This window comes from Schistocerca serialis, chromosome 6 (assembly GCF_023864345.2).
Source record: "Schistocerca serialis cubense isolate TAMUIC-IGC-003099 chromosome 6, iqSchSeri2.2, whole genome shotgun sequence".
Lineage (NCBI taxonomy): Eukaryota > Metazoa > Arthropoda > Insecta > Orthoptera > Acrididae > Schistocerca > Schistocerca serialis.
In genome coordinates, this window is record NC_064643.1 from 118152776 (window position 1) to 118171403 (window position 18628).

The window sequence follows — 18628 nt, forward strand, 5'->3', positions numbered from 1 at the left end:
TTTTTCTGGTGCTTTTATATGTTTACAAAAGCAAGTTTTATTGATATCTTATTTAAAAGTAGCTGTGAATGAAAGATATTAGTTGCCTGTATCTAGTTTTCACCAAATACAGATACTATCATCAGGTAAGTCTAGGAAAAGCACCTGTGCAAATTACAACTCTCCCACTGATATTTTATCTGAATATCTTCCATACCTATTCAAAGTGAGCCTAGTGATTGTCTTCTATGCCTCTATGAGGATGGCCAGAAGGTGAGCAGCCAAAATATTAGTGGAAGAGTTGGAATTTGAATGCAACTGCAGTGGAATGGGGGCAGATAAGAGATCGGTACCATATTAAGGGCATGAGCCACAGCCAACTGATGCAGCATTTTGCCATACTGGTAGTGTCTTCAATAGTGACCCAGTTCTCCAGCCAATAACCAGCTCTCAGTAAGTTTTGTTGGCACTGAAGCATGCAGTATAACTTGTCTTCCACACTAACAAGCCCCTTTGATTGTGTGTATACTTCCGAGTCAAATGAGTAGATCATCAGCATTGCAGGGCTTTGTATTGGCACCCACAGTGTACCAGTATGTGTGGTTGTTGACACTCCTCTGTCACAGCTATCATTGATTCAGCCATGTTGAGAACCAATGACTGCTGCCTGATAGCCCAGCCATCATGTTGGTTTCCTCTGTCGAAGTCCCCACAAGACTGCCTGCTGGGAGGCGGGGGGGGGGGGGTCTGAGGTCCTCCCAGCTCCATGATGCTAGGGTCCAACACTGCCATTGCCATGCCCCACAGCGCACGCTCTGCTGCAGAGTGAAAATCTCATTCTGGAAACATCCCCCAGGCTGTGGCTAAGCCATGTCTCCGCAATATCCTTTCTTTCAGGAGTGCTAGTTCTGCAAGGTTCGCAGGAGAGCTTGTGTAAAGTTTGGAAGGTAGGAGACGAGGTACTGGCAGAAGTAAAGCTGTGAGTACTGGGCGTGAGTCATGCTTCGGTAGCTCAGTTGGTAGAGCACTTGCCCATGAAAGGCAAAGGTCCCGAGTTCGAGTCTCGGTCAGGCACACAGTTTTAATCTGCCAGGAAGTTTCATATCAGCGCACACTCCGCTGCAGAGTGAAAAATCTCATTCTGGAAACATCCCCCAGGCTGTGGCTAAGCCATGTCTCCGCAATATCCTTTCTTTCAGGAGTGCTAGTTCTGCAAGGTTCGCAGGAGAGCTTGTGTAAAGTTTGGAAGGTAGGAGGCAAGGTACTGGCAGAAGTAAAGCTATGAGTACTGGGCGTGAGTCGTGCTTCGGTAGCTCAGTTGGTAGAGCACTTGCCTGTGAAAGGCAAAGGTCCCGAGTTCGAGTCTCGGTCGGGCACACAGTTTTAATCTGCCAGGAAGTTTCATATCAGCGCACACTCCGCTGCAGAGTGAAAATCTCATTCAGGAGTTTAGTAGTCTGATTTAAAGTTTGCATCATATAGGAAGGTGGCCCAATTTTCAGCTATTCTGCACATACCGCTCCATCAGTCATTGGCAGCCAATAAGATTCCCTCTCTTTCTGAGCGGCTAGCCATGATCCACTAGATGCCGAAAATCTCTCTAATGCATGTTGTACTGTTGCAGTACTTCACAATAACCAAATTATTCATTCAACTGTTGGTGTTCTTTTTTCTCATAGCAATATGGCCGTGAGTGTGTATCTGTAAATGTTGCAGAGTGATTAAAAAAGTGTCAAGTTACAGCAATAAACATGAAGCGTTTCACAAATACTTGAGGGGATTGCTTAATGCCCTTATAACTTTTTCAAATGTGAATTTTTAGGTAGGATTTCTTCTGTTGACACTTGAGGTCACAAGAGCAGACTGCAGAATCATGTGGTGTCAGCAAGAGAACTACAAGAGGGAATTGTAAAAGGAAATGTCAGAGTTGTAGGAACATTAGGAAGATTTGGTTTCATGTCATGTGGAAAGCATCGAAATCATAAGAAACCTGTAACACAAATGGATGGTTTTGACAGTGATGTTTCAAAGTGCTCCATGGAATTGTGAATGCCCATCACAACAAAGTTTTGTTACAATTACACATGGCTTTAAAGATCAGACTTCATCAACGTGAAGAATTTTAAAAGGCATTAGTTTCAAATATGTTATGAAGAGAGCTTTTAGTTCAAAGAAGGACATAGACACAGCGTGAACCACATCCCTTCTAGAGATGCATGATAGAAGAGCAGGAGGTAATTCAACAGAGTATTACCTTGATGAAACATGGGCGAATGAGAATCATTTTGGGAAGACCTACTGGAAAATGAACTATGGTACTGTTGGTTTTAAAGTTCTGATAGGAATAGGTTCCCAGATAATTATTCTGTGTGATGGCTCTACACTTACCATTTATTACTTATTGTGCAGCCTGCCTGCTTTGTTGAGTGATAATGTGTTTGCCTACCATGCAGCAGGTCCAGCTTGGAGATTTTCTCCACTCATAGACTGGGTGTTGTGTTGTGCTCATCAACACCAACATGCAAGTTACCCAATGTGGCGTCACCTGAAATAAGACTTGCAACTCTGTGGCCAAATTTCCCCAGATGGGGCCTCTTGGCCATCAATGCCACAAATCATTTCATTACATTTTTTACTTATTGTGCATGGTCTCCTTCAAAATTCTCCTCCACAATTGATACACTGCTCCCAACACTGTTTTCACTTCTGGAAGCTGTCTTAGTGCGCCTCTTGCTCAATCACACAAAGCGCCATCTGCAAATTTTCTTTTATCTCATCTGCCATTGCAAATCTTCATCCTTTCAACATGGTTTTCAACTTTCTAAATAAAAAAGTTTGCAGGGGCCAGGTCTGGAAAGTACATAGGATGAGGCGCCACAGTGACTTCGTTTTTTGTGCAGTAGTCACGCGTCAACAAAGATGAATCCACAGGTGCATAGTCATGATACAAGAGCCATGAATTGTCTCACCATATTTCATGGCATTTGCTTCTCACATTTTCTCACAGGTGTCACAACATGTCCAGATAGTACCACCGATTAACAGTTTGTCTCTGTGCCATGAATTCATGATTCTATCCTTCAAAGTAAAAAAAAATTATGAGCATGGTTCTGACAATTAACCTCTCCTGATAAGCTTTTTTTGGTCTTGGATAACCTTTCCCAACACTCAATGAAGATTTAACCTTGGTCTCAACATCATAACTGTAGACCCATGTCTCAACACCAATTATGATTCTCTTAAGGAACAACTCGTTCTCATTTGTGCGATCCGAAAGATCTTCACAGATTGCAAGTCGAAAGTCTTTCTGGTTTTGACTCATGAGCTGTGGTATGAACTTGGTGCCAACATGATGCATTCTGAGATGCTGTGCCAGGATTTCATGACATGTTCCAAATGAAATGTTACATTCTTCCGCAATCTTTTTGATAATTAGTCTTCAATGGCTTGCACATTTTCATTGGCATTCCTGACATGAGCATAGTTGGTAGACGTTGAAGGGCATCCCCAATGAGGGTCATCTTTAACTTCCATCTGGTCATTTTTAAACCATGTGAACCATTTGTAACATTGAGTATGGATTATGCACTTATCACCATAGGTTTCCTGCATCTTTGGTGTGTCTCTACAAGTTTTCTTGAGCTTCATGCACAATTCAATGCAAAATGACTTGCTCCTCTAACTCTGCCATCTTGAAATACATAAACTGTGTGACACAACATTCTACTCAGTACAACACTGAACAATAAATAACAGACATACAGCAGTGAAACTTCCAGAAGTTACACATTAAACACAGGCACATGCAGGGATGCTAACCACACTTCACTCTGATGCACCATTGGTGCAAAATTAATAATGTTTCAGAATTTTTTGAATAGACCTTGTAGGTGTGGAGATACAGAAATGCTAAATGAAAGGCATTTGGGTGTCAAAATGGCAGAAAACATCATGTGGAATACTGTTCATGAAAAACAGCACAACAAGTTGAATCACCACACTGACATACAAATTTGGTCAGGGTGCATGTGATAACCATGAGAGTGCTACTACTGTCATAGGAAATCACATCCCAGACAATAACTTCAGGTATAGGTCCAGTGTGTCCAGCACACAGACAGGTTGCTTGCCTCCTCCTTACCAACATGTGGCCTTGACTGGCATCAACGCAAAACCAACTTGCATCAGAAAAAACAACAGATATCCACCCTGCCCTCCAATGAGCTCCTACTTGACACCACTGAAGTCAGAGATGGTGGAGATTTGAGGTCAGTGAAATGTACACTACAGGGCTTCTGGCTCCAAGCTACCCGTGAAGTAACCAATTAGTAACAGAACTTTTTGTCACTGTGGTGCCAACTGCTGATGAACACCGTCGTCTTCCCTCTCGATAGAACCATGTGGCCATCTGTAGCCATATTACATGATCCCATTCCTACTCAGTGAGATGTTGACAATGGTGTCTTTGTCACTCAGAGGCGTTCTTGACTAACATCAACTCATCACATCCATTCTCAAAGGTAACTAACACTCAGACCATTACAGTGTGTATTTGTAGCAAAGCTGAGCTGCATCCTCATAGTGGAGCTACTAGCACAACTCATATGTGACTACCATGAGATTTGAACAGACATCATCTTTCAGATGTACAAATATGCCTACCAACTTTTGTTAACGTCCCACAATTCCTTCTTGGTGCTTCAATATTTTTTCCAGTCTCTCTCTCTCTCTCTCTCTCTCTCTCTCTCTCTCTCTCTCTCTTTAACACACACACATGCACACATATGGTGAATCATCTGAAACGTACACTGGAAATGAAGTGGAAATGGAAAATGCTATTGATGTGCAGTGTTCACAGAATGGATTGGTATCCAGTGGCTTGTATTGTTAGTCAATAAAAAGTTTGTGATAATACAGAGAAACTGTATTTTTGTGCAAAAATACACTTTTTTAAATGCAACAGTGCTTATTGACATAAAAAACTAAAAGTTGGGTAAATTAGAATGTCAGTGGTGTTTGTTGCAGGATTCTAATGTAAGTTGTTCATGAGATAACAAGCTTTGAAAAGTTCCCACACTGACACTTGTTTGTGCCAGTCAACCTGTGTTGTTGTTAGGTATGATGTTATTATGTTTGCTTACATTGTGTTTATGTGTTTCTTGAGTGCACTGTGATTTGCTAGTCAGTTAGTGTGTGACAATCCAAGCAGAAGGTGGTGAGTGGATGATGGGATTTACCAATGCAGAAAAAGCTGACATGTTCATGCTGTATATAGAGTGTAGGAAGAATGCAGTTCATTCATATATGGTGTATGAGGCACAAAGCCCAACAGACATCAACTGTCTCAGCAATTATTATAAATCTCTTCAACCAGTTATGTGAAGGTGGTAATGTAACACCCAGATAATGTAATAAAAGGAAACAAGTGACAAGAGAAGAGGGGGGAGTTAATGTTCTTGCCACAGTTGCAATTGATCTGGACATTAGCTAAAGTGCAATCACATGAGGAACTAGGATGAGTCAGCCAAATGTCCTACACATTCTCCATTGACATAGAATCCACCGCAATCACATCTCTCTCCATCAAGAGCTGCATGAAAATGATTATGAGGATTGTGGTAACTTCTGTACATGGGCATTGAGACAGGATACTTCAGATGTAACTTGCATTTTGTTTAGTGATGAAGCCACATATACCAATCATGACCAGATAAACACCAAAACATGCACTACTGGTCTGTTGGGATAGTGAACCATCCACTCATAAGCCTATATTTCATAGATGGAACACTGAACATGCACAAGTATAGCAGCCTCCTAACAGAGCATCTTCCCTGGGTACTAGAAGATATTCCTCTGCAGACTAGGAGGAACCTGTGCTACCAACATGATGGCTGTCTAGTCCATAGTGCACAAATTACTACAACATATCTTCACGATTATTTCCAAATCATTGGACTGGATGCAGAGGACCTATACCTTTGTTGAATCATTGCCTGCATTTGATATCTGTGAGGAAAGCTGAAAGACACTGTCTACAGTGACATACTAACTACACCTGATGAATGATATGCAATGACATATTACTGAGGTCTGCTTGGACATCTCCACTGAAATACTAGTACATGTGCAGAAATCATTTCATACCAAACTGGAAGTGTGTATTGCTGCTGCCAGTAACCATTTTGAACACAATCTGTGATGGTCAATTTTCTCATTAGTGGTCATAATCCATTCAACAAGTGTATGTGCTTGTGTCTTTCTTTAGTGTGTGTTAACACAAGTATTGTGCAAGTGTCAGTGTGGGAACTTTTCAAAACATGATATCCCATAAATGGCTTGCATTAGAACACTACAACAAACTCCACTAGCTTTCTACATTACCTTAATTTTAGTTTATTAATGTCAATACGCATTGTGTCTTTCTTTAGTGTGTGTTAACACAGGTATTGTGCAAGTGTCAGTGTGGGAACTTTTCAAAACACGATATCCCATAAATGGCTTGCATTAGGACACTGCAACAAACTTCACTGGCTTTCTACATTACCTTAATTTTAGTTTATTAATGTCAATACGCATTGTTCCATTTAAATAAATCTATGTTTGCACAAAAAATACACTTCCTAAGTATTATTACAATCTGTTTATTGGTTAACAGTATGAGCCTCTGACTACCAATCTATTCTGTTGAATGGCACTTCCCATTTCCTCAATATCGTGGTGTAAGTTTTAGGTGATTCATCATGTGTGTGTGTAATAAATAATTCATCACAGCTTAACGAGATTAGTGATGTCCATATCCACAATACTAGAAGAAAAAAATTACTTTCTTTACTCATTAAAGCTGTCAGTGTCTTGGAAAGAAGTAGGTGTAAGTAGATGAATGACGAACACTAACTTCACTTAATGAAGGTTTATTCAGCACTTGCACAAGAGTGTGGAGCAAACTGCCTCTGGCTAGAACAAATACGGTATATATACAGCTACAGAACATTCCAGTATAATGATTGTTGCCATTTGTGGATACTTCTAGAATGTACTCAAACCAAATATAGAAGGCATTCTGTAAGCCCATCAGTTTGCATATGGTAGGCAGTCGTCATGTGATGAGTAATGTTGCACCGACAGTTTACCTCTGTCACGAGATTCAATTGAAAAACTTTCCCTTGATCCGTAATTAACACCCTTGGGCCACTGTGTTTTAGTACAATGTCTTCTATGATGAATTTGGCTACCTCAGATGCTTCGGCTGTTTTCACAGCTTTTGTAATGGTGTAGCACGTCAGATTATCAGTGCAAACAATAATCCATCTATTGCCACTAGCAGATGGTGGAAATCGTCCAAGGAGGTCAATCCCAACATGCTGGAAAGGCGTTTCGGCTGGTGGAATTGGTATGAGTCAGCCAGGTGGTTTCTGAGGAACTGCCTTTCTCCTCAGGCACTCTTGATAATGTGACACATAGTGGTTGGGGTTGGGTTGTTTGGGGGAAGAGACCAAACAGCGAGGTCATTGGCCTCATCGGATTAGAGAAGGAAGTTGGCCATGCCCTTTCAAAGGAAGCATCCCGGCAGTTGCCTGGAGCGATTTAAGGAAATCACGGAAAACCTAAATCAGGATGGCTGGATGTGGGATTGAATCATCATCCTCCCAAATGCGAGTCCAATGTGACACATAGTGACAAACACTCCTAAATAAACCTGGCCAGAAAAATCTCTTGCAGATCCTATCGTATATCTTAATAAATCCTAAATGTCCGGCCTCAGGTGTGTCATGGAATTTCTGTAGGACATCTAAGCACATGTATTTAGGAATCACTCTTTCCAAATGGATCAAAAGTTTTTCTTGCAAAGTAACCAATTAACTACCTTAAATTGTCAGTTCACATCCTCTGACTGATTTAAGGCAAGCATACTTTAAGATATATTGGTGTTCTTCTTCTGCTCAGCAGAGACATCCTGGAGTGCAGTGAGACAGTCACTATCTTCATCAAAGTCTTGATGGTCTTGCACAGGGTTTCTTGAGAGACAGTCAGCATCTTGGTGTTTTCTTCCACTTTTGTACACTATGGTAATGTCATACTCTTGATGATGTAGTGCCCACCTGGCGAGTCATCCTGTTGGATCCTTAAGACCTGTTAACCAACAAAGTGAATGATGGTCTGTAACAACTGTGAATGGCCTTCCATAGAGATACTGTCGAAATTTGCACATGGTCCAGATCACAGCAAGACATCCTCTTTCTGTAGTTGACTAGTTTCTCTCAGCTTTTGCAAGTGTCCTAGAAGCATAGGCTATAACCTTCCCTTTTCCATCTGAAATCTACAGCAGAACAGTACCAATCCCATACCCACTGGTATCTGTGTGTAGTTCTGTAAGTGTTCTCTCATCATATAGATCAAGTACAGGGTCAGTCGTCAGAGCTTTTCACAGCACATCAAAAGAAACTTGTTGAGCCCCACCCCAGATAAATTTAGCATTGGCTTTTAACAACTCTTGGAGTCTTTGATAAAATGACAGTAATAAGAACACAATCCGAGGAAGCTTCTCACATCTCTAATACTTTTAGGAATAGGAAATTCTATTATAGATCTCATATTTTCTGGGTCTGGCTGCACACCTTCATTTGACACAAGGTGCTCAAGTATTTTGATTTCTTTTGTTCAAATGAGACACTTTATTGGATTAAGTTTCAGTCTGGTTTGCTGGAGACACTTACGAACTGTCCTCAGTCTTTTTATGTGTTCATCAAATGTCTCTGAGAACACAATAATGTCATCTAAATAACATAGACATATTGTCCACTTCAGGTGCCTTAGAAGATTAGCCATCATTCGTTCTGAAGTTTCTGGTGCATTACACAAACCAAACGACATTACCTTAACTCATGCAGGTTCAAATGGCTCTGAGCACTATGGGACTCAACTGCTGTGGTCATAAGTCAACTCATGCAGGTCCTCAGGGGTGATGAATGTAGTTTTCTCATGACCAGCCTCACCTACTTTGATTTGCCAGTATCCTGAGTACATGTCCATGGTTGAGAAAAACTTAGCCCCCTTCACACAATCTAGTGTATCATCAATTTGGGGAATAGGTTTAGTTATCTTATTAACATTCCTGTAATAAACACAAAAGCACCAACTGCCATCCTTCTTCCTGACGAGTACCACTGGTGACAACCATGGGCTCTGCGTAGGCTGAATGCTGTCATTCTTCATCATTTTCTCTACCTCATCGCGAATTATTCTCGGTGACAGTTAACTATCCACAATTCACTGAATCCGTTCTGAAATGAGATGACAGAGGCTGGGATGACCATGTTATTCTTCAGTGGTATGCTTCTCTTGCATTCCACTACAAGGGCCATGGGTTGATGCATGGCATGACACATGATAGCTACGTTTCTAGCACTGACTGCAGGAATGATCACTTCATCCAGCACAGATAGTCTCCACACACTTGGATGTGCATCTTCCTGTCCACAGTATCTCATCTCATCTAGCATAATCTTCGAGTGATCACAATCTATAACTGCTTGAGAAGCTTTCAAAAAGTCCCATCCGAGAATGACATCATGACTACACTCTTGTAAGATGATGAATTCTAATTTCTGTGTATGGCCACTTATACCCACACAAATGATACATCTTCCTGTAGGTTTTACATATTATTATTTATATATTAGCCACCTTCAGCAGAGATGTTTTGTTGTCGACAAATACGGTTTTCTGCAACTGGCGATGGTACTTCTCCGAAATGAATGAATATGATGCTCCAGAGTCCATAAGAGCTTGGGCTGGTCAGCCATCCATGAGGATATTGATGTAGTTTCCTATCATTTTTGTAGTGATCAATGGTGAAGGATTTTTCTCTTCAGTGGCCTCACCTGCAAGGAAGGTCACACCCTTTAGTTTTCCAGGTTGTGGCAGCTAGGTGATCAGCTGGAGCTTCTAAACAGTGATGGAGACCTTGATTGGCATGTTGGGGAGTGACCTCTCCAGTGGATAGCTTGAGGTGATGGTGACCTATGTCATCCTGAACCCACATCTTCTTGTTCATCTTTGTCATCCCAGAATTGGTGTCAGCTATAATCAGTCTGCTGTCTTCTGGCACAGGCGTCATCAAATATCTGCTACCTTTCTCGACAATAGCACACCACATGTCCTGGTTGCCCACAGTGGAAAGGTACTGGTTGGTTATCCTGGGTCCTCCAGACACCAGTCTTCCTTGGTGCCCAAACAGGTTCCTCATGCAGCATTGTAGGAATGGAACTTCACCTGTATCTCAATTTTTTTACTGTTTTAAAGGGAAATGAAGAATGAGAGATTGGGTTGAATGTCTGTTCCATTTCCTCCCTTATGACCTCTTGAAGAGTCTCAGTTTTTTGCTCGCTGTACAATCCAAGTGCCTTCTGGACTTCCTCACTCTCTATCTGATGACGAACACTTGTGAAATCAATTTCTTCCTCCATCACAGACATCGATACGATGTTTTGGAAGCCATTCAAACTTCTTGCGTGTAATTCTTTTTTGATGCATTGTCTCGATATACTGGCACCATTTTATGAAGTCGTTTACTGTTGAAACTTCCTTCAGGAGTAGGGCTTGATACATGTCCTCAGCAACACCCTTCATGAGATGTGCAACCTTATCTTCCTCCTTCATTCAAGGATCCACTATTTTACACAGCTCCAAGAGGTCCTGAATGCAGGACACTGTTGTTTCTCCTGGACACTGTGCCCTGCACTTTAATTTATTTTCAGCTTTGCACTTCTGTCATTGTGTGTCACTGAAATACTTGCGCAGTTCCACCTGGAATACTTCCCAGCTGGTGAACTTCTACTCACTGTTCTCATACCATTGCTTGGCAGTGCCCTCCAAGTAGAAAAATACATTCGACAAACACATGGTGTCATCCCATTTGTAAAATTTGGCTATACGCTCATATACCTTCAGCCACTTGTTTGGATCTTGGCCATCATCACCAGGGAACCCAGAAGAATGTCTCTTGTGGCGGCACACAATTGCTGTCATCGTGATGTCCTCTTCTTCTTCTGTCTCTGATAGATTGCGATATGTTGAATATGGCTCGAACTTGGGTTTCTTGCCACATAAATGGTGGCTCTGTCATGGCCTGATGGGAGCCACTGTGTTGTCAATAATGTGCGGTATCACAAGTTCCAATACCCAGTGCCTCCACCAGAATAATGTCACATAGAGGAAGGTGTAAGCAGATGAATGACAAACATTAACTTCACTTAGCAGAGGTTTATTAAGCACTTGCACATACAAGAACGCGGAGCGAACTGCCTCCAGCCAGAACACATACAGTATATATACAGCTACAGAACATTCCAGTACAATGATTCTTGCCATTTGTGGATACATCTAGAATGTACTCAGACTGAATATAAAATTTAAAATGTTTCAGTTCAAGTGAGTTTTGAACTCGGGACTCTCCACCCAACACTCCAGTATCATGACCACTATACTACGGCAACTACACTACTTGGCTTTTTGTACAAAAATATCAATTTTTTTTTTCATTTTCCCAACAACACAAAATATGTATCAGGTGGCAAATAAGTTTTCAGTCCAACCTAAAATAATTTCTTTTTGACACCTCATATCTCATAAACAAATTTTTGTTTAAAAACTAGTAGTTTTAAGTGTAGTTGCATGATTAGAACTGAAAAATAATATGTTTATGTTGTAGATTAACAACCTGTCAGTCAATATAAACAGTTATCTTGGACTTGTTTCAGAAGATGACGTTATTTAGAATAATATTGATAAGGTGTCAAATGGTGCAAATGTTGACAACTCATCTTAAATGTTCAGAAATGTAAAACGGCATGCTCACAAAATGCAGAAACATAAATCCAGTGCTCCAATATCAATGTAGCACAGTTGGAATCAATCAACCTCATTTAAACCTGGATGTAACTGTTGATGAGGATATGAAATGATCACATTTGCTCAGCCATAGGTAAAGTTGGTGGCAGAGGTCAGTTCAAGGGTTGGATACAGGGAAATTCCAATCAGTCTATAAAGAAGATTGCTTACAAAACTGTTGTGGAACCCATCCTAGAACACTTTGCGCTTCTGTAAACCATATTAAATGGGACTAACAGGACATGTGCCACATATACAAAGAAGGGCAGCATAAATGTTTCAAGGTTTGTTTTAACCATGTGAGACTGTCACAGAAATTATGAAAAACTTGGACTGGTATACACTTATAGATAGACATCAATCATCCTGGGAAAGTCTACATCTACAAAGTTTTTTGAGCCATTATTAACTGAAAAATCTAGAAATATACAGGGTGTCCAGATAAAATATGTAATAACATAAAATGTAATAATGTGAGAAATAACTGAGATATTTCTTAATGGTAAGCTTTAAATTCTCTCCAAGTGTTTTGCAGCATTGCAGGTGAATCATTTGCAATAGTTGTATGAATGCAATGGTGCAGATCTTGTAGATCACAAATTGGTATCTGGTACACTATGTTCTTGATAAATCCCCACAGAAAAATATCAAGGTGTGTAATGTCTGTGCTCCTAGGGGGCCAAGCAGTTGATGGATACCTTTCCCAACCTGGGAACTCTTCACCCAAGAAATCCATCACAGTGTTTGTATGGCATGATGTGCCATCTTGTTGAAAGATCATTTCACAAGGAAGCTGTGGCACAGCATACAGATCCAACATGTCTGCATATGTTGTTTCATTCTTTTTCCATGAAGAAGAAGAGACCTATAACCCTCTCCTTCAACAATCCACACCACACTTTCACTTTTGGAAAGGCACGTTTGCACTCCACCACTATGTAGGGATGTTCAGTTCTCCATATATTTATTTATTTCATTCGTGTTCTGTAGACCCATTAGTGATAAATCGCTTTGGTGTAGAACGTGTCATTTATGTAGATTTGAGACATTTTTTTATAATAATAGGTTGTACAATGAATAATATATTACATAGAAAAAATGTTTACAAGAATTGTTTTTGTAAAAAGTTACAAATTACATTGAACAGACTTACAATAGATCAAAATCAATTCACATATTCTCATACATACATTTGTCCAGTGGGAAATGGTTTTACTTAGAAGATACTATTTAAGTTGATCTTTAAAAGTAGGTGGGTCAGTAACGGACATTTTTATTGCCTGAGGGAGAGCATTAAATATTTTTATGCAAGAGTAGTGTACTCCTTTTTGCACCATACTTAGATTCTTTTGCCCAAGATGTACATCATTCTTTACCCTAGTGTCATAGCTATGATACATGCTGTTCATTTCAAAAAGGGAATGAATTTTACTCAAGAAACACATGAGAGAAAAAATGTACTGAGATACTGTTGTGAGTATTCTCAGTTCTTGGAAGAGTTTCCTGCAGGAATGTCTGTAACTGACACCACACAGAATCCTAATGACTCTTTTCTGGGCTATGAGGATTTTGTTTGCCTTTGGCTGGTTTCCTCAGAATATAATTCCATAGGCCATCAAGGCATGAAAATAACCAAAATAGGCAGCTTTCAACGTATTTAAGTCACTGAAGGAAGCAATCACATGAATAGTGTAAATTGCTGAGCTTAGTTTTTTTTATACAGCTAAGGAATGTGTAAGGACCAGTTTAGATTGTTATTAACAAGTAGACCCAGGAACTTTGTTGACTCCACTCTTGCTAAATTCCCATCATTGTATTTAACATTAATCTCACCTTTGATATTTTGGCTTTTATGGAATTGAATCAATTTAGTTTTTTCAAAATTTAGTGATAATCCATTAGAGGCAAACCAAAAGGTCTCCTGAAAAATTGCATTTACAGTGATTTCAAGATTAGTATTTGTTGAATTGTCTACCAGAATTGTTGTGTCATCAGCAAACAAAGTAAATTTTATCTTAGCCCTTGTACACATTGGAAGGAAAAGTAGAGGACCCAGAATAGGGCCCTGTGGGACTCCACAGTTTATTGTACCCCAAGAAGAGGACACTGGTTCCCCATTAGTGTCGTTCACCATGACTTTCTGTTTCCGGTCCTTTAAATAGGAGGAAAGCCACATCCCTGCTTCTCCAGTTAACCCATAAAATTCTGCCTTTCTCAGAAAAATCTCATGGTTCGCACAATCGAAAGCCTTAGAAAGGTCAAAAAAAATTCCAGTTGGAGACATTTTATTATTGATTGATTCAAGGATTGCATTGGTGAAAGAATATATTGCATATTCTGTTGAGATGTTTTTATGGAAACTGAATTGACTTTTACTGAGAATGTTGTGTTTACTAAGATGTTGAAGAATCCTTCTGTGTACAAGTTTCTCAAGACTCTTGGAGAAACAAGTTAAGAGTGAAATAGGGTGATAATTCGTTACTTTGTTTCTGTCACCCTTCTTGTACAATGGTTCACCACTGCATATTTAAGTCTATCAGGAACAATTCCTAGTCTCAGTGATTCATTAAAGATGTGGCACAGGACTTCACAAATGAAAATGTGTGTGTGTTTGAACACTTTGATGGAAATACCATCAATACTAGTTGAGTTTTTGTTTTTCATGGTCCTTATTATCTTCTTAATTTCCTTAACAGTGACAGGAGGCATGCTAATCTGGGGTGTTGCACTAGGTCCACTTCTTTGTAAAAGATTCAGAGCCTTATTTATAGAACCATTGCACCTTATTTTATCCACTGCAGGCAGAAAATGCTTGTTGAAAATTTTTGCAACATTTTTCACCTTTATCAATGATATTCCCATTATGTCTAACTTCAATATTTTCTGCATTGTTTGAGTAACTACCAGTTTCTCTTTTAATAATACACAGATGGTTTTTATTTTGTTCCCAGGATTATCTATTTCTGATTTGATGAACATACTTTTTGCCCTTATCAGAACTTCATTTACAATCTTGTAGTACCTTTTATAATGAGCTCTTATTTCAGGATCATTTCTGTTTCTGAGAGAAACATAAAGCAGTCTTTTAGTCCTACATGACGTTTTTATTCCTTTTGTGAGCCACTGTTTGCCGGTATGGCTCTGGCACTTGTTCTTTGCAGTTCTTAGAGGGAAGACAGCTTCAAAGTGGCACATAAATTCATTTATAAATATGTTAAATGTGTCATTCACTTTCAGTGCTCTATAAATTGGACTCCAGTCAATGAATTGAAGATAACTGTTGAAGATCATGAGATTTTCATTATTAATTACCCTAAATGACCTTTTACAGACTTTGACCTTCTTGTGTAGGCATATATCATTGACAGTTAGCAATTGGCCATCATGGTCTGAAAGACCATTTAGGACTTGTTTTACTGTTGCATTAGTGTTTCTATTCTCATAAATGAAAATATTATCTATAAGACTTGAACAGTAGTTCATAACCCTTGTGGGGAAGTCTACCATGGGTCTGAGGTTGTATGTGTTCATTATATGTAGCAGGTCAGCTCTGCCACTATCATAATCTAGAAAGTTAATGTTAAAGTCTCCTAAGACTACATTATTTTTAATTTTTTGAATATATATGGGATAGGAGAGATTCAAGTTGATTAAAGAACATACATTGCTTCTCTGATGGGGCCCTATACACTGTTACTACAATGAGTGACAGGGCCTTGGTGCTAATTACTATACCACAAGCTTCAAAATGCTGATCAAAACAGTATTTTGTGAGCTCTAGAGATCTATACATTATATTCTTTTTTACATATATAATTACACTACCCTTCTGCACACTGTTTCTACAAAAGTGAGAGGCAATATGATAGCCATCTAGATTCAGCATATTGATACCCTTCTTTACATGGTGTTCGGTAAAACAAAGGATATCGGCATTATCAATAGTATTACTGTCACTAATATTCATTGCCGACAGTTCTAGTTTACTTCTTAGCTCCCTTATATTTTGATGGAAAATACACAGTTTGTCACATTTAGTATTGACTTTTTGAGGAAGTGAGTTGCTAGGTTTCAAGATGGGTGAGTTTTTGCACATGCTCGTTGGATAATTGATCTTTTGCTGAGTGTCATTTCTGACTGACTTATCTAAGTCATGGTTTTCCCCTTTCTTTTGCGAAACCATAAAAAATCTTGATTTAGTAGAGCAGGTTTTCTAGGCCTCAAGCTCCTCTTTTGATTGTTTTGATTTGATATGGCAGTTGTGCATGTTTATCATGCCAGAAGAGTGTAATCTAGTCGCATTCAAGAAGCAGACAAAATCAAGGAACACTTCATTTTCATCCATTCATGCAAGAACTGTCTCTGCAAATACCTTCTGTTGCAGCCAGTCTTCAGGCTTGATTTTGTGACAAAGCTGTGGTTCATTCACCCACAGGCACGACCTTGTATCAGTGACATCATGTACTGTCGAACAAGATAAATTAACGGCCTACTTGCTTCTTGTATTGACCTACGAGGCCTCCACTGGAAGGACATACTAATTTAACAGTAGTCTTTGGAACTGTGTGCTTCCCATGGTGGCACAACACCAAAAGCAAACTCTCAGTTTCATGAAGCAGCTTGTCCCATTTCTTTATTGTGGCATAAGTGCAAACATCATCACTTGATCGCAGTCCATACTCATGCTGAAAATGACATTCAACCAGAGTAACAGTATTTATCTCTGTAAAAGAAAGCAAACAAAATACCTTCTAGTGTGGAGTCTACATGGCTACCAACTGCTGTAAGCAAACACAGAAAATATTTTTAGGTACTCTACTTGTAGAAGAAAACCACAAATAAATATCTCAGTTACATTTATAACATTTTATATTACTATGCTATATATTTAACCCAGACACCCTGTCCTACATCCATGTAAACATCACAACCACAAAGGCTGCAAAGACAAGATTAGACTCATTATAGCATGCACCAAGGGATCACAAATTTAGCCTTGGAGGGCAGTGTGGAAGGTAAAAATCATAGAGGGAGACCAAGAGATGAATACACTAAGCAGATTCAGAAGGACATAGGTTACAGTAAGTACTGGGAGATGAAGCAGCTTGCACAGGATAGAGTAGCATGGATAGCTGCATCAAACCAGTCTCAGGACTGAAGACCACAACAACAACAACATAGCATGCACAGTGGCATTGAAGCCTTCTGTTGCTCCATATGTGATTGGAATGGTAAATGGTGTGTATCCTCTGACATTCCATTCAATAGTTTCAGAGTATTGAGTAGAGGCAGACTTTTTCGTGATTTTAATCACATTTTTTTTTTTTTTTTTTGTGTGTGTGTGTGTGTGTGTGTGTGTGTGTGTGTGTGTGTGTGTGTGCGCCCATGTCCCGTACATGCAAATCTCACATGTCCATACTTTAAAAAATTTAAAATCCAAGATGAAATAATGACAGTAATGTGAAAAGGATGGATTTTTACTCACCATATAATGGAATGTTAAGTCACAGAGAGGCATAACAAAAAGACTTCTACACAAGTAATTTTTTGGCCAAGAGACAATTAGACAACATACACATGCACATTTATGCAAACTCAACTCATACACTCATGACCACTGTCACTGGCTCCTGAGCCCAGAGTTTACATTAAGAACTTAGAATATACAATGTGTTTGGGCAGTCAAGTGAAAATGAGGCAGACTATATAATGAACAAGGTGGAGATACTAATAATACAGGTATGTGTGTTTATAGAAGTGTTTTCTATTGGAATCAGGAAGGAGCGGCATGAACATTCACTGCTTTACCATTTGCCTGTTAGACATGGTCCATGTGAGGTCAGTGAGTTGTGAATGTCCAATTTCAGTACGGAGGCCAAGAAAGAGGTCAGTTTTATAGTGCAGAAGGAAAGTCAGGAAGGGAAATCCATATCCATGGAATAGAATATGAGTGGTTTAAGTCATACCTACAGAACAGGAAGAAAAAAGTTTCCTTATATGGGTCAAATGATTTAAATAAGTTTGCCACTTCATCTAACTGAGGTGAAATTACATTAGGTGTTCCACAGGGTTCAATCATGGGTTCCCTTCTGTTCTTAATATATGTGAACGACCTCCCTTCCTATCTGAAACTGGAAGCTGAATTGACACTGTTTGCTAATGATACAAGGATCATTATTAATCCAGTAAAAGAAAGTCAAATTGAAAATGATACAAATAAGGTCTTTGCAAAAGTCATTAATTAGTTTTCTGCAGATGAGCTTGCTCTAGACTTTGAAAAAACACAGTACATCCAATTTTCTGCTGCAAACAGTACAATTCCTTCAATAAATATAACACATCAACAGAAGTCAGTAGACAGGGTAGAGCATACTAAATTTTTGGGTGTACATATAGATGAGAATCTTAATTGGAAAATTCATACTTTGGATCTCCTAAAGTGACTAGCTTCATCAACTTTTGTGATCAGAATAATTGCCAATTTCAAGGATATAGAAATTAGTAAGCTAACATACTTTGCATACTTTCACTCTCTGATGTCGTACAGAATAATATTTTGGGGTAACTCAACATTTAGGCAAAAAGTATTCACTGCTCAAAAGAAAGTGGTTAGAGTAATGTGCGGGGTTCATAGTCACACATCTTGTAGGCATCATTTTAAAAGATTGGGAATTCTTATAACAGCCTCACAATACATCTACTCACTAATGAAATTTGTTCTGAACAACATGGACCAGTTTAAAAACGACAGTGACAT

The 18628-nt window shown here is 39.3% G+C and overlaps 1 protein-coding gene across 1 annotated transcript in view; it reads left to right on the forward strand.

The window, feature by feature from the left end:
* Window positions 1–18628, forward strand: part of LOC126483762 (membrane metallo-endopeptidase-like 1) — a 302629-nt gene that overhangs the window by 225758 nt on the left and 58243 nt on the right. The gene's annotated exons all lie outside the window — the stretch shown is intronic.